The following is a 22504-nucleotide window of genomic DNA, read 5'->3' as shown; positions in this document are numbered from 1 at the left end:
GCCCTGTCCTACACTGGCCTTGGGGCAGAAGTCATGCCTTACTGCGTTAAACCACCATGTGGCTAATTCCATGTGTGGGTGATCTGGAAGAGCTGCTATGTTTGTGAGCAGATCTAAGGACCTTTAGCTTTGGTGTGGCATCTGCTCAGGGTGCTGATTCCCACTCTGCACTCTGCTCTACCAGGGACGCAACGCTAGTCTCCTAAACCCACCATCCAGCATCTCGACAAGTGGTTAGCTTGCAGGAGCTGGGGTGAAGCTCAGCGAGGACTTTACAAGACGCTTTATCTGAACCAGGACATCTAAGACACCAAACCTCTCTGAAGATCCCAGCCCTCATCTCTGGCACATCTATTTCCTAATCTCCTGGCTTTGGATGATCCTCTGACTTGCCAGGTCAGATAAAGCCATAACAGTGAGGCCACTTCATGACCCAAGTGTTGTGCAAACGGGGAGAAGGGCCACGGACTGCTGCCAAACCCTTCCCTCCGCCGTGTAAACCCATCCCGGCTCCCCGCCCAGATAAACTCGGTGCTGCAGACCTGCCACCCCAAATCACTAAAGCGTCCTGCTGAGCTCAGCCCTGGCTGCCTGGACACCAGACCCCTCCCCAGGGTAAAACAACCTCAACATCAACTAAACAAGGATATCAAAGACAAGAAAGCAAATTGCAAAGCAAAAATACCACGCTTGGATGTGACTTTATGGCCCGTTTTTCTATTACTAATAAGATCTAAACATAGTTAAAAGGGAAGAGAGAGTCGAACATGATAAATAAGGAAACAAACGGGTTGGACACGTTCTTGCCAACTGTTCTTAGATAACAGACAAAACAGAAAATAAAGAAAAAAAGGAAGCGTTATTACTGCAAGTGCTTTCCTATCCTTCTGGCTGGGTTCCCAGCATGACCGGGACAGGTTTCATTCTGCTCACCGAGATCTATCATTACATCAGTAAATATTTAAATAACTACTTAGGTAATTCTACACAGAGATAATTATACAGTCATGTTTACATGCAGAAAAGAGGAGAATGAGAGAGAAATGCCCAGAGGAGTGCCCGGCACTGGCCAAGCGGTACGGTACCTTCCCCGGGAGCCCTGGGGACGGAGCATCGGCGAAGGCTGGCCGGTCTGATCCGAAGGTGAGCGCGGGGTGGGAAAGGGACGGGAGCCTTCCTGGACGTGTTTACATAGGTGGGTCCCCACCCGCTGACGCCAATGTCAGCAGCTCATGCCTCACATCTGGACGCCACTGGGTCCCCCGTGCCAAGAAAGGAGACCACATGTCTCTTCATCCCCAAAGCTGGCAGGACTGGAGGGGTGTTGAATCAGTGTCCCTCCTTCCTCTCCAAAAGTAGACAGTGGGGTGGAGAAGGTGCCCTCAAGCGGGCATCCAGGTGGGAATGGAGCCAGGCCCCTCTGGCACTGGGCTGTGCTGATGCTCAAAGCAAAGGTTGACTTGGAGATCTGCAGCACAAGAAGTCTAAGCCCTTGGGCATCCAATGGGGTGGTGGTAGCATCTTCACCACACCAGGCGTGAGCACACTCCTGCCTATCTGCCGTGCTGGGCATCCAGCTATCCAAAACCTACACCAGCCCCACCAATCCCTACACCAGCCCCACCAAACCCTACACCAGCCCCACAAAACCCTACACCAGCACCACAAAATCCTACACCAGCCCCACAAAACCTAGACCAGCCCCACCAAAGCCTACACCAGCACCACAAAACCCTACATCAGCCCCACAAAACCTACACCAGCCCCACCAAACCCTACACCAGCCCCACAAAACCCTACACCAGCCCCACAAAACCCTACACGAGCACCACAAAATCCTACACAAGCACCACAAAACCTAGACCAGCCCCACCAAAGCCTACACCAGCCCCACCAAACCCTACACCAGCACCACCTAGCCTTACACCACCACTACACCATACACCACCTCCATCAAAACATACACAACCTCCACCAAACCCTACACCACCACTACCAGTCTGTGCACCACCTCCAACAAACCCTACACCACCACCCCTGCAACTCATGGTGTCCTTAGGTTGGGACCATGAGCCTGAGGGTTTGCCATGGTCCCATCACGCTTCATGCACAGGGCTAAGGCAGACACCCCGCACCCTTGCTGCCTGCCCCTCCTAGCAAAGGATGGACCAAACTGGTCCCTGCTACCCAGCTGCCTTCACCCCATGCAGTGTCAGGGTGGAAGGAGCCAGCAGATCTGGGCTGCAGCCAAGTGTTCTCAGAGGACCACCATGGGATGGCACCTTTCTCCCTGTGGCATTGCCCTCCAGGACATGCTGCATGGCCCCTGCTGTAGGACAGCATAATCTCTTACGGTCTCTCAGCCTTTAATGAACACACAGGGCTGTGCAGGTTGTCAGTCCCGAGGTGAACAGCCACGCTCGCTGCCCCTCAGGAAGCCAGCAGCAGGTTGTGCTCCAACGTGAGTGCGCACACTGCTTTGCAATAGGTTGCTCCAGGGAGCGAGCACCAACAAAAGGCTAGAGAGAATAAAGGATAAGGTCAAATCCAGCTGTGAAAACAAAGATTAAAACCCTCTGAGCCTACAGCATCCCTTGGCCAACGTGCGGGAAGCAATGCGCCAACATTAATTCCTTTCCCCATGTCCATCCAACAGATATTTTTTCATGAATGAGCATGTTGAAGCAGAAGGGGAAGGAAGGGAGATGCAGGAGGAGGAGGAGGTGGACAGCCCTTCCACGCCTTTTACACAGGGGAACCTCTGCAGTTCATGGACAGGCAGGGCCGTGGGTCTGAGCCAACGATGCTCCAGTGCTTGGGGCTGATCCACATCCTGAGCCAGGTGGGCAGCGCGCTGAGGATTTTCTCCTTTTGCTTACACAACAGGCTGGTCGTGAAGGTAGAGATCTTCCCAAGACAGCACCAGGCACATGGGGGCATGGGGGCAGGTTTTGCTAGAGAAGTGAGCAGCTCAGGTGCACGCTACCCTGCTCGCAGCAAACCCTCCACCACCCACTGGGATGCGGTAGGCTCCTGCTGCCAGAGCAGATACCCCTGGCATCACCAGGGCTTGCACAGGGGTCAAACACCTCCATAACAGGTTCTTGGCTGGTGCCCAAGCAGGGATGTGTGAAGCTCCACTGTGAGGCTGGGGATGGGACATAGAGGATGCTACTGTCACAGTTCAGCCCGCAATAATACTAAACCCCTCCCAGACACGCAGCAAGACCCTTCCTAGTCTCCCAGTCTCGTGCTCACAATTCTTTTCTTCCATGCCCTCTGCCAGCCCAGAGCAGGTTCAGCCTCCTCTGCTCATTTGACCATTGCTAAGTTTAGAGGGGTAAACAGCATGGAAAACTATGAAAAGAGGGTGCAAAAGGAAAATACCCTGACCCTCCTCCACTTTGCAAGAAGTAGCCCTTAGAAATGCCAACTCAAGGCCTCTGACCTACAGGCAGCGGCTGGGACACATCTAGGTTTGCTGCTGGCCAGCTGAGGTCCATCCTCTTCGCTGTGGATCATGGGCTGGGCACCCAGCCCACCACAATTTGGTATTCCAGGAAACCCCCTGGAAGTTTTCTGGACTGAATAGCTGCAGTCAGTGACCTGACCATTACCAGAAGCTGAGGAAAGAAGAAGTTGTAGGAGGCTCTTCTTGAAAAGTCACTCTTTCCATCTCTGGTTCTTTCCCTCCCTTCCTCTCCAAATCATCCTCCCTTTAGCCTCCAGACAGAAATAAATGAGAAACCACAACAACATCTGTGTTTCTGAGAAAGACTAAGAAGCAACAACTGAAAGGACATGAACCAAACCCCTGGCTTATTGCTACTAGGACGGGTCAGCCTGCACACAGATGGACAGGGCAGAGCCCTGTGGGCCATGTGTGCAGCCACGAGGAGCTGGAGCCAGAGGAGCAGAGTCCCACTGGTGGTACCCAGCTCACTGCCCCATGATGAATACAGGGCCTGGGAGCTTACTTGCACCATCTGAAAACAGATCTTCATCCATCGTCATCTTTTTCCTCTAACTGCATTTTGAGTCGCTACTGGCCTCAAAGCCTGGGAGCCTGCATCTCAACCCACTGGAGCCCATGTCAGCGCTGCTCGTCCAGCTCTCTGCTGTCTCTAGGGTGGCTCCAGGCAGAACTGATGAAGGCACCCTTATTTCCACCTCTCCCAAAGGCAACAGCACAAGGGAGATACAGTTTTGCCTTCTCTCAAGCAGTAAGAGTCCTGCAAACCATGAGCCACAGCCCCGACCGCTAGCACCAGCCACAGCCCTGTGACGGAGGGTGGCCAACACATGATGTGCAACGGGACTTGCCTGGTAGGAGTTAGTATCCAAACCAAGCCCAGGAGGTCCCATAGAGGGTCTCTCCCATGACACTGCCATGCTGTCCCATGTGGGACTTGACCCCAACAAGCTACATCATTGCCTCCTGCTTAGATGCATCTCTTCTGCTTGTAGCCTTGAGAAAACGTCATTGCACCGCCCTACCATCATCCCAGGCTCCCCTTTGTGTCCATCCCCACGGGTTTTTTCTACGCTGCTGGCTCCAAAAATGAACAGGCCTTCTCCTGGCACACCTAATGTCACATCTCACCATCTTTAGGACTGCAGATCCAGACCCCAGACAGCCCTTGCTCTGCCACTATCCATTCAAAGGTCCTCACTCCGTCCCTGTTTCAAAAATTCAGCTGACCAAGTGGGTTTTCTCCTTTGGCTGGAGCCCTTCTTGTCTGCCCTTGATTTAATTGTCCAGTTGTAATAGCCAAGAATTTCCAAAACCTGGTGGAAAATTAAAGAATCAGTCCAAGAGCAAAACCACCCCTGCCTTGGAGAACGGCGTTTTCGTTTCCTGCCAGCCATCCTCTCTCAGGCGCTGAGAGCAAAAACTTCAGGCTTTTCCAACCACTAAATCACCCCGTTGGACTCATTATGGGGGCAGCTGAACTACACCTAGTTCCACCTATTGAAATGACGGCAACAGCCTCCATCCCACAGGAACTGACCCCTTTACTGTCGCCGATGCTGGTGGAAGTGCTGATGACATATGAACGTTAGTGACCGTTATTAATTTCCAGCAGTGTTTGCTGAAGTTGGAGCCAATGCAGAGGCAGGGGTGGAGGGGTGTAAGCTCAAGGGGCTGGAGATGGGATGTGGGGGTACTCCACCCAAAGGAGAAGCCAAGGACTGCATGGAGGGGGGGAATTATGGCTTTGATTAAGAGTTAGCCCTTCCAGACTGAGCAAGGTGTAGGCTGGTTAGCCAGGATGCTCTGCATGTCAGGATATCCATTCCAGTCATGGAATCATAGTATCACCGCATATCTCAAGTTGGAAGGGACCTATAAAGACCTTCAGGTCCAACACACTTTAGCCAACACACCAAAGTCCTGCATTCAAAACCACATGACGTGGTCAGTGGGCTTCACGGGACCAAGAAATGGGTCATCACGGAGCAGTGCACAGCGCCTCCTCTTGCAGCTCTCAGCCAAGTCTGCCCAGCAGAGAAGTCACACACATACTCAACCCATCACCTGCCCCATCCTGGCCAGCCCTGAGGAGATGCCATCACTCCTCCACCAGCTCCAGTCCCTGCCCAGACTTCTGTCTAGCTCCTGCTTATGGAATTTTGGGAGGCTTTTACCTGCAATTCGGAGAATGACCAATTTCATCCTTTTTCAAGCCTGTCCATGCAATAGCCCCATTAACGCGGTGGAAAAGAAGGGGACAGGGGGGACCTCCAGCCTCTCTGCTGTGCAGTGGAAGGGGACGGGTGAACCGCGCATCCCTGGGCAGGTCTGTTTTTGAAAAGCAATTACTGGCAGGGAAGAAGGCAAATCCTGCATTCCTCAGCGAAGGAATCCAGATGATATCACCTCCTGCCTGGTGGCAGCAGCATTCCTGCCTGCAGCGGCTCCCTCCAGCCAGCCCCTGCCTTTGCTACAAATATTTGTTTTGGCTTGTTTTTTGGAAGCTTCCCATTACAAGGAATAACAGCAGGATGGACTCTCCTACTGTAAGGCTTGTCTCTGTACCAGTACATTAACACGGGCCACAGGTTAATAGAGGTTCACACATGCCAGCCAAAATTTTACTGCCAGTAGCGGAAGTGTGTATGTGTGTGGTAGTTGGTTTTTTGATTGTGTTTTTTTTATTAAAAAAAAACAAACAAAACTTGTGTGGTGCAGCCCAGACTGAGAGGTATCAGAAATCTCTTAAAATAGAAGGCTGCCTGCTCCACTAAACCACTTTCAACCGAATTTGCTCTATTTTCTCGTATGTGCACCTGTGCTGGAGGCATGTAGGTGTGCCTCTAATCCTATGGCTTTCTCTCCCTCCCTTTCTAGTAGGTCACACCTAGTAGGATACATCTACTAGGATGCCTAAAGCAACTCTGGATCTTTCCTAACCAACTGGCCTGGAATAAGGTGCCCTTTTGCCTGGAAGGGGAGTCCCAGTAGACGTTTCTAGGAAAAGGGTTGCAGAGGTGTGGAGCAATTGTGGGGTAATGTGGAGGCAGGACCACGTGCAGCATGGTGGCTTCTCCTCAAAAGGAAAAGATCCCTCGTGGTACCCTCCAAGACTGTTTTTAAGGCACTTGGATGGGATTTAGTTGCCTAACCCTAGGTGTTCAACCCTCCCTGGAGCTGAGCTTAACATCTGCTTGACCTCCGAGGGCTGGTGTGGGACAGAGCTCAGTTTCCAGCTCTTCTCTCTGCTCCTCCGGATTTCACTACGTGCTCTCAGGAACCAGGGGAGCAGAAACACACCCTGTCCAACATGTGGTATCTTCCTGCAACTCTGTCCCAATAGTTTACATTTTTAACTACCCTTAATATTATCCATCCCGCACAAAGGTGCTGCTTGCACCCCACTGTTCACCCACTTCTCCGTAGCACCCGTGGTGATGAAGGAGGGAAGGGGGACACAACTGGAGGGTCAGGAACTGACTGTAACGTAGGTGCCTTGCAGCAGGTGGATAAATCGCTTCCTTATGCTCCAGGATGACCCACTGCTGGCACCTGAAGAAGTTTCACTCCCAGACGTTGACTGCAGGTCTAATGGGAGAGGGACAGTCCTGCCCTTCAGGGGAATATGCTAGAAGAGCAGCAGAGTGTTTTTGTGAGACGCCTGTGAGGTTAGATTACTCTAAATCCCACAAGTGCTGATGGGATCTCACTCAAAGGCACTGATTTTACTAAAACATGAGTTGTGCCACTGAGCTCCTAGCAAAGGCATAAGGAGAGGAGTGACAGGAATGGAAGCCAGCTGCATTATTAATGCCAGTACAAGGTATTGGCCCCTATCTGAGTGCATGGGTGAGCGGGTCTGGGTTATAAAAAAAGCACATTTAAGCAACCTGTAGCGATAGGACAAGGGGGAATGGTGTTAAACTGAAAAGGGGGAGATTTAGATGAGATATTATGAAGAAATCCTTCCCTGTGAGGGCGGCGAGGCACCAGCACAGGCTGCCCAGAGCAGCTGTGGGTGCCCCAGCCCTGGCAGTGCCCAAGGCCAGGCTGGACGGGGCTGGGAGCCACCGGGGCTGGGGGAAAGGGGCCCTGCCCATGGCATCCAAACCATTCCAAGATCTATGAATCCCTTTTGGAGGTTTCTCAAGCTGATGCCTCCTGCATCTGCTGATCACCTTGTTCTGCCAGGCCAAGGAGGCTGTGAGCACACGGACGGGAGCCCCGGACACCACAGTCTGGCTCTCTTGGTGCCAGATATGGCCTTCATTGGCGTAACAGCTAAGTCTGGATGGATCCCCACCACACTGATGGGTGAAATCACCTCTCCTTCCCTATGGGGACTGCAGGCTGCAGCAACCTCTTTGAACCAGGCAGGAGCCAGGCGTTTTGCACAGCTGCTGGGCAGCCCGAGCCCTAAATCAACCCTTCTTCAATTAGTGCAGGACTTTCATCAGTGCTCTGTTGTTTTTAAGCTTCAGCGATAAGAGGCTTCGGTGAATGTTTCAAATTGTACGTAAACAACAGCCTGCCAACATAAACACTATAAAAACACTCCCTGTAAATCACGCACCAGAGTTCACCCTTACTAGCTCTATTAACATTTTCTGGAATGGCTAAAAAAAGTGCTGTGGGCTGCCAGGAGGCTCTGCTGCCACGGAACTGGGGAGAAAGAGAGACATGCAGTGCAAAAGCTTGCAAGAAATCAGCTTCTGGGAGCAGAGCTTCCTTCTCATCCTCCCACCTCGGGATCTCTGGGCAAGCTCTGCTCACCGAGAACTAAATAAATGAGCTCCACACCCACACATGTCCTGGCCAGCATGCGGAACCTTGCACGTGTTTGCCGTTAGACACAGTATTTCTTCCAGAAAGCTGCCTGCTTTTTTGGCTTGGCTGCATCCATCTCCACTCTTAACAGCCAGGAGTAAAGTTATCTTGCAAAGCAGCTTCAGAGGTACCCCACGGACCCTCACAGCTCACGCTGACCTTGAGGGCTAAAGCAGGAGATCAAAACCTCCTGTGTTTGGCAGCAGAGCTTTCTCTGATCTCCAGGCAGAAACAGCCTCAGTCAAACCCTACAGCAACCTGGAGAGCCAAGAAGGGGGAGGTCTGGGGCGGCCCCCACACCGGGGGCAGACCCACCTCTGGTCTCTTTGCTGCGGGTCCTGCCTGATGAAAGCCCCACAGTGCTGCAGCCCCTGGCCGTCTCCCAGGCTGGAGCCAAAGGAGAAGGCACAGGGATCCTCCCCCTCTCCCAAAATCACGGCGGCACGCAGTCTGTCTCACCAGCCTGGGGATGCCCAGGACAGCTTTGCTGGAGCTCCTCACCTCTCTGCTCACATGGGAATGCCGGGCAGGTCTCCACACCCCAGCCAGGGTGGCAGGATGTCTCATGCTCCACCAAACCAACATTCCCCACCGATCTGTGTCCGTCCTGCGCAAACCTGTGCATCCATTCAACCAGGAGCTGAAGCTAAGGCTGATCTCTTCTCGCCCATCTCCCCCTGGTCCTGCAGCATGAAAAATGCTTTGTCTGGGGAATTTGCAGCCTGAAAATGACCACCTCCTGCAAAGCCAAGCCAAGCACGTAACAAAGCTCCATTGAATAGCAGCTTTCCTCTGGGTGCCCTTGGAGAAGCGGCTACATGAGCACTGAGCAGCTCCTCCCTATTGCTGCTCCAGCAGCTGGAGCATCCCGCGAGCCAGCAGCCTTCCCTGCAGCCCCAGCAACGCTAATGGGTTGTGGCATCTCGGATGACCCTAAACACCTATGTGGGGGCAACCAAAACGGGCCCGGGGTGTCCCGTATACAGCCCATAGAGTCTGGGTGCTGGGGTCAGCACAGGGTCCTGGCCCCGGCAGTCTCCCCTTTCCCAGGGGACCCAACCACAACCCCAGGAGAAGCCGCGCTGGCAAATGAGGTTCTTGCTACAGGAAGGATTGCTTTGCAATGCCCGTGGTGTCATCTTTTCTCTCTCTCCTCCCCTCTTCTTCTCCAGCATTGCTTCCTTCTTAGTAGCTTGATCTAGTTTGACTTGAAACTCTGCAGAGCTGGGGCTGGCTCACATCTTCCCCAGAGCCACGAGGTGCTCCCATCCCACCGATCACGAGAGGAGAGCAAAGGGCTGCTCTCCTGCTGCAGAAAGCCCCAGGGGACCTGGCAGTGCTTGCACAGGCCACCAGGTCACCAAAACACTGCCAGAGCCAGGGAGACATCGTCTGCTCTTGCATCATGTCACTAGATAGCAGCTCCTCCCCAGGGCTCGGAGCAGAGAGAAGGGCAGGGGGGAGGGAGGGGGGAGCTGCCTGCCCTGGAAAGGAAACCAGGACATAAACTTCTTAGTGAACCTGGTTAACTATTTCTGTCTGGGAGCACAGAGGAAAGGGCTGGGCAGAGCAGAGAGCAATACCATTGTCCCCAGCAGGAAAAAAAAAAGGGGGATGATAAAAGTGTGCCTGGAGGAATTTGGCACAGGCTCATGTTTGAACTGGCATCATGTTTCCAAAGCAGAGGCTTCCAGATGCACAGTAGGGCGTTCTCCGGGACGGAAACTGGTGGGGAGCATCACTTTGAGTCGTGGGTTGGATTAACTCTGCATTGATGCAGAGGGGCAGAAGGAGAAGGGATTCAAGCACCCAAAGATGCTGAGGGCTGGGCTGGAGCTGGCAGTGATGCTTCAGCCTGGCGGCTCGGCCGCCGTGGGAGACAAGCCATGTTTCTGGGCTGTTTCCCCATGATTTTACCTATTTACATCCCCCCAGCAGCCCTCTGGTGGGCTCACACGTGCAGTCTGTGGCTGACTGCTGGCCACCATGCTTGAACGGCACCCTGCACAAAGCAGACAAGGCTCTCGACTGAGTGTGTGTGCAAGAGGGTATTAAAAAGGGTCAGAAATAACAAAGCAAAGCAGAAACAGCCTCAGGAGATGCAGAGATCCCTCAGTCCTTGCTGTGTTGAATTAGGTCTTATCTGTGGAAGTGAGGCTGCTGCATGTAAATTCACTCAGAAGAAAAAAGGGCTTCGTGACTCCAACACCACCCCAGCCCCGTGAAGCAACTGGTGCTACCCTGTCACCCCCTGGTGCTGCTGGTCCCCTCCCAGCAGAGGCCAGGTGATGGTGGCATCCCTGACGGATGACAAGCGGGGCCAAGGCTTGTTGAGTGTCATTAATGATCAGCATGATGGGAGCCAGTTTGGGGCCAGTCCCAGCTGGGGAGACCTCAGCAAAGCTGGAGAAACAGGCTGGTGGCACCCAGGTGAAGTTCAGCAGAGGCAACAGCAGAACGGTGGCCCTGGCTGGGGACGGGACACAGGACAGTGGGAAATGACTGGCTGGGGAGCAGCTCTGCAGGCAAGGACCAGGGGTCTTGGTGGTCCAGTGGGGCATGAACCAGCAGCATGTCCTTGCAGCAGAGAAGGCTGCCCCGATGTTGGGCTGTCACAGCAAGACTGTAGCCGCCGGGCTGAGCGCTGCTATCATCCCCTGGGTTCTGCCCTTGTAAGGCCACAACTGGATACTCTGTCCTGTTTGGGGCTCCCCGGTGCAAGAAGGGTACTGGAGTGAGTCCTGCAGAGGCTTCTGAATTGGTTGTGGGTGGGAGAATGGGATGTCCAAGGAGAGACTGAGCGAGCTGTGTCAGATCAGCCTGGTGAAGAGAAAGGGAAGATCTTACGGGTGTGTGCAGCTGCCTTGTGGGAGGTTATAGAGAAGGTGGGCCGGATGCATCTCAAGAGTACACAATGAAACAACAAGATGAAGCCAAAAAATTTCAGCTGGATATGAAATAAAAAAATTCTCCATGAAAAAATTGGCACAGGGAGCTGGTGGGATCTCCACCCTTTGAGATAACTCAACTGGACAGGGCCCTGAGCAGCTTCATTCAATGTCAAAAGTTGTCCTTGCGCCTTGACATCCTGAGGTACCTTCAGCCTCTGTTGTCCTGTGATTGCACAACTCACCCTCTGGATCCCCATCAGTCCCCGCTTGCTCATTATCTCCCACATCTCTGCACCCACTGGTGACCAGGAGAAGATGGCATCCTACCCAGGAGACTGCTCTGCCCCCAGGGTGAGCAAGAAGGCAGACCACAGAAGAAAGTGTGCAGCTCTTGGAGAAGCTCTTCTGAGACCCTGCTCAAGGGCTTGACTTGCCCTTCTAGAGCCACCTATGCTCTAGGGACAGCCCAGGGCACCTGAGGTCGGGACATGGGGCTGGCAGGCAGCCCTGGGGTTCCCACCTTCTGGGGAGGCAACCAGAGAGCTGATGGGACACCCCACAGCACCGAAAAAAAGGCAGAGGCAGGGAGATAAACAAAGCACTCTAGCAAAATTGAAGTAAGTGAAATAGCAATTTACCCCTTATGCCTTAATTTATAGGATGGGGCTCCTTGTTTGCTATCCATTTCCCCTATCTCTATTCCTATGGCCCCAGGTTGCACTGATAGCGTGCAGTAAGCCCGCACAAAGTTGTTTTTTTTTCCCCTGACATCAAGAAGCAGAAACACCAGCTGTTTATGTGGCCGATCACCAAGATCTCCAAGAAACAGAGTGGGTCAAAGGAAGCTGCACAGCCTTAAAAATGACTCTTGGACTGGTTTGATGAGCTTGGGGTGGAAGAGTTCCAAAGAAGCCGTAAGTTATGGCAAAGGAGAATCCTCTGCAAGCGCTTGGACCTGCAGAAATACGGTGGATGCCGCATGCCGCAGTCCACCTCCACAGTGCATTACTGGGGAAGGAGGGGTTTCCTTATTACACACACCAAAAAAAAAAAAAAATCTTCTGGTATTTTGGTCTTGGACAACACCCAAGGATTGTCTCAGAAATAGCTCTCACAGCTTGCAGGAGTACAAGGCAGAGTCCCTGTCTGTGACATGCCCCTTTCTCCCACCACCACCCTCTCGTGACTCACTTGCGCTGGGTTACATCAAATTTCCTTCCTCTGACTTTCTAAGGAGGCTTTGGACAGAGGACAGGTTGCCCTCCTGTGGCATTTCAAAGTAATCTGGGTGAAAGGAGGTGGTGTCTGTGGGCCCCTAAAATCCAAGGGACTCTGTTTCCCTCTGGTTGGGATATGGGGGTATTCACTCAACCCCTGCCAGGAGAGGACATGGTGCTCTCCCATTAAGCACAGCTTAAATAAATTTATTAAGCCAAGCCCCTGTGCTTGGTATAGATGGAAAGGGCATTTTGTGATGGGAAGTGATACAGCCCCCAGCATGTGAAGCGCCTCCCTACCATGCACAGGACACAGCAGGGACCAGGAGGGCTCAGGGCATCCTTCCAGCCCCACTCTCCAAGGATCCCTTTAGACAAAAGCTACCGTTTGCTACAAATGTACCATCAACCTGGAGTAGGAAGGATGTAGCCAAGGGTCACCCATCAACCACAAGGAAGGTCTTAGGGTTCTAATGAGGATGGAACCAATAAAGGCTACAGGAACACAACAGCATCTCTACACGAGCCTCACCTAAAGACCGAGAGGTGTTGACGATGGATACAAGCTGGAGGAGATCCCACCCCAAAGGAGCATCCTGTGTGTTTGGTAGCCAACAGGAGACTTTTCTCTCAAGGAAGGCTGGTTAGCCAAAAAGATAAGGCCACCAAGGAGCAGGTTCAGCTCCTGCTGGTGGTGATGCTGCCGAGCCACTGCCCTCCCCGTGCCTCAGTTTCCCCAGACATCCTTTATGGGGTGCTTTGAGATGTGAGGATGGAAAGTGTGCTCACATCCTCAGACATTATTTTAAGAAACCAAACAATACAAAGCACCTTACAGAGAACATACACTTATCAATGGATCTTTTGTTGATAGGTTAGAGACACCAGCTGCAAAACCGTATCTTCTGCTGGGCTGAGCTCCTAGGGGTGCCGGTCTCCAAACAGCAGCTCATGATGCATGAACAGGTACCACCTAAGCTGACGCTCCAAAGCAAGCAGGCTGCAGACCCCAAAATCTACTGTGCAACCAGGAGTCTCAGAAATATAACCCAAGGGACAGAGAGAAGGACTAGCAGGAAAACCAGACCCTGAAGCATCTTCCTCTCCCCACCTCTGGTGGCCTAAGATAAACAGGAGGTTTGGGATGGGGACCGGTCAGAAGGTCCCAGAGCATGTTGGGGTTTCCATCAGCAAAAAGTTTTCAAATTAAACAGATGTATTTAAAGAAACTGGTTTATTTAAATTAAATAAACCGACTGTTTAATCCCAGACTCCCTGGAGATGGATTTGCACTGCCCTGTGTGACAGGGATGATTTATGCCCACAAAGTGCACACAAAGTGATGCCAAATAGGGGTGTTATGTCTCTTACCACCAGCAGGAAAAGCAATATGCGAACGTTAGGTCATGGCAAACGCATTCCCCACCCAAGTGATGGGGAAAGGGCAGAAAACGAAGAGCTGGGGAGAGCAGGGTGGGAACAGAGGTAGATCGAAGCAGAGGAAGGGAGTCTGCAAAACGCCTATAATCAGCCAAGCTAAAACCATCCAGTAAAATATCAAAATAAAGCAGAGGGGAAGAAAAACCAAAATAAAACAAACCAAAAAGTAACATACGGAGAAGCGCTGGGCTCAGTCCTTTGCAAAACCATCCCATCCTTCCACGCTGTGGTGTGCAGAGCTGCAGGCAGCGCCCTGTCCCGAGCTCCCTGGCCGCTGCTTTTCCTCCCTCCCACCCCTTCGAACCCAGCTCTCTTCCCGCTGCACCAGCCGGGAGACGATGACGTGGAGACCTCCACTGGGGAAGCTTTCTGAGACGGGAGAGCTCCTCCAAGTCTGACGCTGCAAACCCATCGTTCCCTGGGACGCCAAGGATTTCTTCCCCTTCCTTCTATTTTTTCTTTCTAAGCACCCAAAAAAAGTCCAGAAAAAATGAGAATGTGGCGATGTTTTCAGGAGCCAAGAGCAATGCCTGGGGAAAAATTCAAATAAATCAAATCGTCTAAAGGTTTAGGGCTAGTAACAGCAAAAAGAGAGCTCCTTGGTGCAGGAGGGGAGGTGGGAAGCGGAGGTGCTGCCACGGGATAAGAAATGCTTCCTTCTTGTCTGAACTTTTCCTTTCTGTTCAAGCAGGGGTGAAACAGAAAGGAAAGTCGGCTGCAAACTCGATCTGTCCTTACAGCTGCAGTGACACACGGTGCCAGCATCAAAACCCTCTTTTTCCCCCCCTGTGACTTACATCAAACTGAACAGCCCAAAGCTGTGCCTGTTGCTCAAATTTTACAATTTTGGTATTTTATGTTGGCCAGGGGCTCCCTGCCAGCCCCATCCCAGAGCTTTCTCATCACTCTGCTCCCTTCCCAGCCCCATTTTGCAGGGCTGGGGGGGTGGCTGGAAGCATCGCCCTGTTCTGTGGATAACAGCTGGAATGGAATAGAGGGGACAATTTCCTCCTGCTCCAGCCCCTCCTCCTCTGCCAGAGGGTTTTTCTTCCCTCCCCCCCCGCCCCCATGCAGGTCTCCAAAGAGGGCAGTGAGGTTACCCCAAACTTGAACACAACAAGCAGAGATCAAATCATTGCCCCCATCCAGAGGCTACAACCCAACCTTTGGTGCATTGTTATCTGTTCCTTTGTGTTGCCAGCTTGCGTGACTTTATGATTGGTCTCACAATAATTGATGTTTTCTTTAAAGGCCCCGTGCTGCGAGGCGAGATTTGGCTTCTGGGAGTCCAAATCAGCAAGGTTTTGCTTGGTGCAGTTAAAGAACCTCCCCCAGACTTCACAAATCCAGCATGAAGATGGCTCTAAACCTTTACAGTCTGGTGGTTCTTCAACATCCTAATCCTACAGGGACCCAAAGCATGTCCCTCGGCATTTCTTAAGTAGCACCCACCATGTGAAACTACTCAAAATAACTTGTTTTTCCCAGTTTTAAGGAGAAGGGATGTCCTTGCTCCCCGGCACAGCTGGGATAGGGCAGCCAAGTTTTTCATCCTCTGATTTTTCAAGTGTGTTTCTTCTCTCCAGCTGCTTTAGAGGAAGAACAAGCTGGGAAACAGCCTGGCTGACTGTGCAGGGGGTATCTGTTCCCAGGAGGGGTTTTCAAGAGAAAATTAGCTCATAGGTTGCTCTGGGGGTGGAGGAGGAAGAGAGAGAAGGGAGGCATCGCCGCAGTGCTCGCTCCTGCAGCTGGTGCTGCCCTTGACACAGTCACAAGCCAAAATGTCAGCCCAAACGAGAGGTTTTCAAGCAGATTTTGGGCAAGGAAAACACCCTTACTAGAAACTGTTTAGGAGAATCCTTTTGTAGGTGCCCAACCTGAAAACAACCTTAAATATGCTTCTAAAAAAAACCCCCGCCTTGCTCTGTTTTGGACCCAGAGCAAAGTCATATTCAGCCTTGTTTAAAACAGTTTCAGGCAAAACCCTGGATCCAAATTTTAAGGGATTGCCCAGACCCCAAGCGGAGTTGGATTTCGTGTAGCTTAAGCATGTATTTAAAACAAAACATTTTACAGGCATAAAAAGTAGCAAGACAATTTGCATGGCGCTCTACATCAACTTTACGTATACTACATAAATATGTTACATTAAAATTGTATTATATATAAATATCTGCAAAATATATTACAAGGATCAATGAAAGAGTGACATGGCCCCCCAGCATGAAGAACAGAGCATCCTTTTTCCCCCAAATCCCCCTTTTCCTCCCCATCAGTTATATCCCCAGAGTTGTGCCTCAGGAAGGAGGGAATGAGACGAGCCATACCTTTCACAGCCAGGAAAAAAAGGTGCGTCTGAGCTGTAGGTCTTCACCGCATAACCGGAGGCCTTCGGGGCAGGAGAAAGCCCTACAGCATGACCAGCCACAGCCCTGCAACAAAGCCAAGGAGGAGGCGATTATTCCCGGGCATCTCTCTGCCAGGCACAATACGGCAGCGTTTCAGCGCCCGCGCTCAATGCTGTCATTGTCCCCTCCAGAGCTGAGGCTCCTGCATGCGGTGGCACGGGGTGAAGCTTCTGCTCCTCTGCAATCTCCCATAAAGCTTTGTCCCACTGCTGGAGAGGACCAGGAGACTGGCTTGCTCCTAGGGCAAGATAACAGACCTAGGGACAGGAGACATCTCAGTTGTGCCTTGCCAACGCCATTGCGCTATTGCTTGGTGTGAGGTTCCTGCAGGAAGGAAATAGGATCTTAGATAAAAATACATCATCAGGGGTACAAAGACAATGGCAAGATTGGATTGAGAACAGGTGTTAACAGCGCACTGATAAAACAGAGGGATGCTGCAGGTGGTAATTTGCAGGGATCCTTCCAGGGACTTCACATCTGGGTGCTGCATCCAGTGGAGGAGCACACTGAGGAACTGGAGAGGGTCTGGTGGTGGCCACCGAGACGGTCAGGGCTGGGATGCGTGAGGGGAGGCTAAGCTGGCTCTGGTCAGACTGGAGAAGAGCAGAGGAGACCTTATTGATAAATACAACTATTAAATGGGAAAGTGGCAAGAAAACAGAGCCAAACTCTTCTCAGAGGCGCTACATTGGCTGCAGCTAGGATGATAGGAAGGCACGAAGGAAAAATCCTGCCTGTCTTTAGAAACACCAGGAGCTGCTGTAAAAAGACCAGTGAAATTTCTTCCCCATCACAGTGGATAGGACAAGGGTGATCAGGTTGGATTTCAGCAATAAAAACAGCAAAGAGCCCAGAGATGCTACCACAGCAGTGCCATCTGCTTTATTCTTGCTCCTACCTGCCAGCCCTGGTGTCTGCGGGTTAGGAGCAGGTCCTAAAGCTGCTGGGGTGAAGCTGCAGGGGGATGGCCCCCAGGAACAGCATCCAGGCTTCAGGGGAGAAAGGGGTGAAAAAACCCATGGTCCATAAAGGCAAACAAAGTGTGGAAGAGCTGCTGTGAGGGAGCTGGGCTGCTCCCCAGGGATGCTGGCAGAGGCAGCACGTGGGAGCCCAGGAGCAGGGGGAGGGAGCAGAAGGGATGTTCAGCCCAGGTTTGAAGCCACGAAGATGTTCGTGCTGGCTGACTGCAGACATTATGGCTTGCTAGCCTCCACAGGTCAAGCTACAGTAATAATTAGCAATCAGATACCCAATCAATGAAACATGTGAGGTCATCCTCATCATCCAGAGGAGCAGCCCGACAAGCTCTCTCCCCCAACGGGTACTGGCCGTGGCACCTCAGGCAGGACGATTAATCCACTGGTGTGGGCAGTGACACCAGTCTCCCCTCTCCACCTGATTCAGGGTGCTGTTTTCTCTCTCCAGTCCATGCTACCATGTCCGGGAGGCATCCGTGGGACCACCACAATGTTCAAAAACAAGGCATGCAGCTCGAGTATCCTGCACTTCCAACGAAAATTTACAAGCGTTTTTTTGTTTCGTCCCCACCCTATACCTAGTACATCCAGGTCAGCACATTGCTAGTTGGAATAGTGGGGAGCACTGCACTTGGCTTTTTGGAGTGTTTTCCCAGCAGGGCTCAGTCCCCATCAGCTCCGTGCTGGCTTTGTGTTAGGGAGCCAGGGACATTAACTCATCTCTGCTATCAGCTGGGCTTTGGCTGGATCCACTTAAAAACCACTGAATTCAGCAAAAGCTCCCTAGCTCTTCCTTTCTGGCTTTGGACGTGATCAAACATCCCCATGCCACGGCTGCAAGACCAAAGTCAGGGATCACTGAAAAGGCTGTTCCAGGAGGGCAACTGGATGCCCACCACGAAGGCACATTGCTTTCCATCAGCAAGACTTGCTTCATAGCAAACAGGAGCAGTAACACCACGCCCCCGCCCCCCCCCTCCCTCCCCGAGCTTCAAGGGAAGATCTGCAAATTAATGTAAATTGAAAAAGGCATTGGCCACTGCGAGGGGACAGCCGCCCTGTCCTTCCCTGCATCCACTGGATCTGGCTCTCAGGGGGGTCTGCTTCCAACATGGGTTCAATAAAACAATTCTCTCTACAAGAGAAATAATAATTAAAAAATCATATATATTATAAGTATTCACCAAGCTCCACCTGGGTACCAGCATTTTGCCTTCCCTGCCTCCCTTCTTTTTATCACCTCCTCACATCTCTGGCAGCCAGAATGGGGTAAGTAAAATCCAGGAAAACATCCTGTTCCTCCCTCCTTTGGTGCCTGGGGAGTGATAAATCAGGCATCAGGAGGGGGATGTGCCCCTTACTTCACAAGCATCCGGTTGTACCAGTTGCCTCGCACACAATCTGAATTGCAGATGGCTTCTGGCTATTTATGGGGCTGGAGCCACATCCAGGACAAGGGGAATCACAGCTGCTATTGTTGGAAAAAGCTGAGCCTTTTTTTCTTCCCATTTTTGAAGCCTGAGAGCAGGGCTGAGCTTGAGAAACAGGGAGCATGGTGTTGATGCCGGCGTTCTGCCCCAGCTGGTGCTCCTTGTAGCGTGTTCCCCCCATCCAGAGCCAGTCAGGTTTATGGATCAGCATCCTGCACTCTCCAGGGACAACACTGTTGCACACCCAGTCGATGAGGCTGACCCAAATACAGTGCCCAGCAAGGCAGGCACATCCTGGCTCCTGGTCTGGCTGCCAGGGCAGCTTTTATCCTCATGGAGCTGATGGAGCTGGAGACAGCACGATTCCTACAAGCACCTTGGAGCATGAGGTACCGACGGGATGCTCCTCGATACCCTGTGCTAGAAAGAAAACTGTGTCCTCCCCCACAACTTGCTTTCCAGCAGCATCACGGTCAGGGAAAATGAGTCCCCAAGGAGCAGCGTCTTGGCCAAGGGGTGCTAGCACAGGTCCCGCCAGGGTCAATTAGCCCCAGTGAGAGTTATTAGCTGTTGTTGTTATATGAGACCTACCTGTTGTCGGTGTTGGTGGTGCTGGTGGGTGTCTCAGTCAAGCCACGGCAAGGACAAGCCTGTCTCAGTGTGAGGCAGCAGCAGCTGGCACGTGACTGTCACCTCAGTGTCCTGTGGGAAAACATGAAAAGGGCATCAGCATCCCCGGGCAGGGACCACAGCACCTGGCATCAGACCAATCTCAGCTAGAGCCCCCTGGAAAAAATCCCACAATCCAGCATGGCTGGATTCCCCAGGTGGGGAAAGCTACCCCCAGCCCACCAAGCCCACCTCCCACGGGCATGCTCCTCATCTGCTCCAGCACAAAGTCAGGTGGCTTCACGTGGCATGCAAGAAGCCAGAGGGTTTTGCACTGTGGCAGGTTGGGGAGCGCCAGCGTGTCTCATCCCACAGCTCCACTGCGGAGGGGTGACCCCTGAGTGAGGGCTGACACCCTGACCCCCCTGCAGTAAGGCTCTCGGCCCTGGTTTGAGGCATGCAGGCTGCTGGAAGATTTCCTAGAAGAGGTTTGCTGCATACCAACAGAAACACAGGTGCTGGATATAGTAGGAAAAAAAAAAAAGTTTTTTGCCAGAAAAGCTGGTGGGCTGAGACCCCCCAGCCAGCACTAACACCACTGATATGCTGAACAACCTCTCCAGAAGGTCCTAAATGCATTTAAGGAGCCCAGGCTGGCTTGCAGTAAGGTTTATCTCCCCCAGTAACTACTTCTGACAGCACTTGGGGCGCTGTAGCCACAGCCCTACCCATCCATGCCATCCCCACGCACCAATGGGAGCACATCCCATCGCACTTTTGCACCTGGGATGCTAAATCCCCGTGCTTGCGATCGGAAGCACACACGCAGACTGAGCCAGGCACTGATGGACAAGCAAGAAATCCACCGTTATTCCTACTTCTTTTTTCCCCCTCATTGCTTATTTTATACGCTGGCTGCCCAATTATTTCCCAGGCTGGCTCTGCCCTGCGGTGCCTTTTTGCAATGGCACAAAAGCAAGCTTGAAAATCAGGGCTGCCTCTAAAAGCACTGAGATACCAAGAAAAGCCACGGCAAGGACAAGCCTGTGGACCGTGGGATCATCGGAGAGGGACGTGATGCTGGAAGGAGCCCCAGGCAGATGGGCTTTGGGCTAATTTTGGCTGCTTGGAGCTCTCCTGGAGTGAGGCTCCAGCCTTTCTTGGCTTCCCCCAGGAGGATGTGGGCACCAGCTTCAGGGACTGCCTGCCCTCACGCACCACTGGTCCTTCCCAGGCTGTATCTTGGTGCCATTGAGTTGGAGCAGAGGTCACCTCTGCGTCTAAAGTCACCAATGCCACGTTTGCCCCTTGAAGGGGTATTTCTATTGCCAAAGACCTTGGATGAGCAGGAGGTTGGAAGAAGTGATCAGCTCCTGCCCCAGAAGCTGTGTGTCAGCCTGGATTCAGCAAAAAACACAAAAGCGAGACTGCAAAGCAACTACTTTGAAGTAAAAGTGCTACAGGGGTTTATTGGTTTTTGAGTTCCAAAATACCCTCAACCCCAGCTGGGGAGAGCCCTGGAGGAAGGTTTTATGCCAGCTTTTCCCCGGTGTGGCTCCTCATACCATCCCACGCACCCTTCTTGTGCGGATAAGCCTTCCTCCTCCAGCTTCTTCCTCTTGCAGGGAGGCAGGGTAAAGCGCTACCGCACTTCCCAAAGCATCTCACAGAGCCAAAATCTGTCCAGTTTTATCCCAGTCTGATGGAACAGTGAAAATACGTATCTATGTATGTGTGCCTCATATATATATATATTAAAAAAATCCTTTTTTCTGACATTTCTGCAAGCAACCCAGGAGCAAGCCCGTTCTTTCACTTGGGTGTAGCCTGAGATGGAGCAACTGACATCTCAGCCAGACTCAGGGCCATGCCTGGGGAGAGAAATTCATCCCTGTTGTCCCATGGGGCCAGGTGATGACGTTTTTAATGGCTGTTGGGACATGTAAATAAAACCACACTGGATTGCGTGAGCTTCCTCTTGTCCTTCACCTCACCCACCTTCACCCCAAAATGCTCCAAACCTGTTGGTTGCTATGTTCAGCCCCTTCCTGCCTGGAAGATCTCCTGGGTGGGAAAGAGGGTCCCTCAGGACTGGCATCTTGAATCACAGAAAACCCCGGGGCAGGGATACTCCTGCAGCCTCCCTTTGCCAGTGATCCCTCGATCCCATCGCCAGCCCCACATCGAGCACCAGGAGCTGCCGCTCACAGCTGTGTAGGATGCCAAGTTCAGTGGCCGCCACAACTGCAATGCTCAGGACTGTCCCTGCCTGCCCCAAAGATGCCTGCATGGCTGCATCCCCCATGAGCCGGTACCAAAACAATGGATCCAGAAAGGTATTTATGTTTGCAAATGCAATAAAATAGACATCTCATTTCTGAGGATGCAGAAATGAAACTCATTTCAACAGGTGCTTCACCCACCTGGTTACGAGATTCCATGAGCAGTGTGGCTCCTCCAAAACATCAAACCCTGAGAGGGGCACTGCTGACAGCACCCAAAAACAACTCGCGAGAGAGACTCAACAGCTACATCACCCATTCGGCGACCAGCCCAGCTCCAGCAACCCACTCCTGGTCCTTCCGCTACCCATTGCCATGCCAGTGGCCACCCCGTCACCTCACATTAGTGCTGGGCATCCAGGCGTTCGCTGCTTTGGTCTGGCAGACACAGCAGCAGCCGCTAAAAGCAGGTCACCCGATATAGGGTGGGTTATTTAGGACTTCCCTACCAGGGAAGGGGGACACAATCAGCTAAATGACTTCCTCCCCCCCCCCCCATTTTCCAAGTGCTGGCAGCGTGGCCACACAGCTGAAGCATCGTCCCTTCCTGTTCCCGGGCACCACTCACCTCTCCCAGAGGGATGCTGGAAGGCTGGGCTGGGGGCTGGCAGCCGTGCAGCTCTCGGGGCGTCGGCAGGAGGGCTGAGCCGGCAGCGGCTGGGCATTTCCATCTGACAGCTCTGCAGGTCCCATGCAGTGGCTGGAGACCACCGGACTGAGGTCAGCGCCGTGTCCTGCACCTCCGTGTCTTGCTGCTCGGCAGCGCAGGCCCCCTGCGCTTTCCTGCTGTCATTTCTGCCATCTAGAGGGGATGTTTCCCCATTGCAAATGCATCCCTCAAAACATGATGAAACCCCACAATTCAGAAAAAGAAAATAAAATCAAGTCTATCACTCACCACCACAGGAACAGCCTGGCCACAGCGGTTCACACCATCAGGATGGG

At 52.4% G+C, this 22504-nt stretch overlaps 1 protein-coding gene across 2 annotated transcripts in view; it reads right to left on the bottom strand.

Annotated features, from left to right (window-relative positions):
- Positions 1-22504, bottom strand: part of GJC2 (gap junction protein gamma 2) — a 38396-nt gene extending 15892 nt beyond the window's left edge. Inside the window, exons 1-3 of one of the 2 annotated variants that reach the window (XM_037385824.1) lie at positions 22128-22504; positions 19260-19370; positions 16178-16282 (exon numbers count right to left, since the gene is read on the bottom strand). The gene's annotated coding sequence lies outside the window, so the exon portion shown is untranslated. Of the gene's footprint in view, positions 1-14025; positions 14598-16177; positions 16283-19259; positions 19371-22127 lie in introns of those variants that run through there. The other variant, XM_037385823.1, reaches the window with a different exon arrangement.

Source organism: Falco rusticolus, chromosome 4 (genome assembly GCF_015220075.1).
Source record: "Falco rusticolus isolate bFalRus1 chromosome 4, bFalRus1.pri, whole genome shotgun sequence".
In the NCBI taxonomy this organism is placed as follows: domain Eukaryota; kingdom Metazoa; phylum Chordata; class Aves; order Falconiformes; family Falconidae; genus Falco; species Falco rusticolus.
Note: the sequence above shows the minus strand (reverse complement) of the source record. Positions and strands in the feature narration are given on the sequence as shown.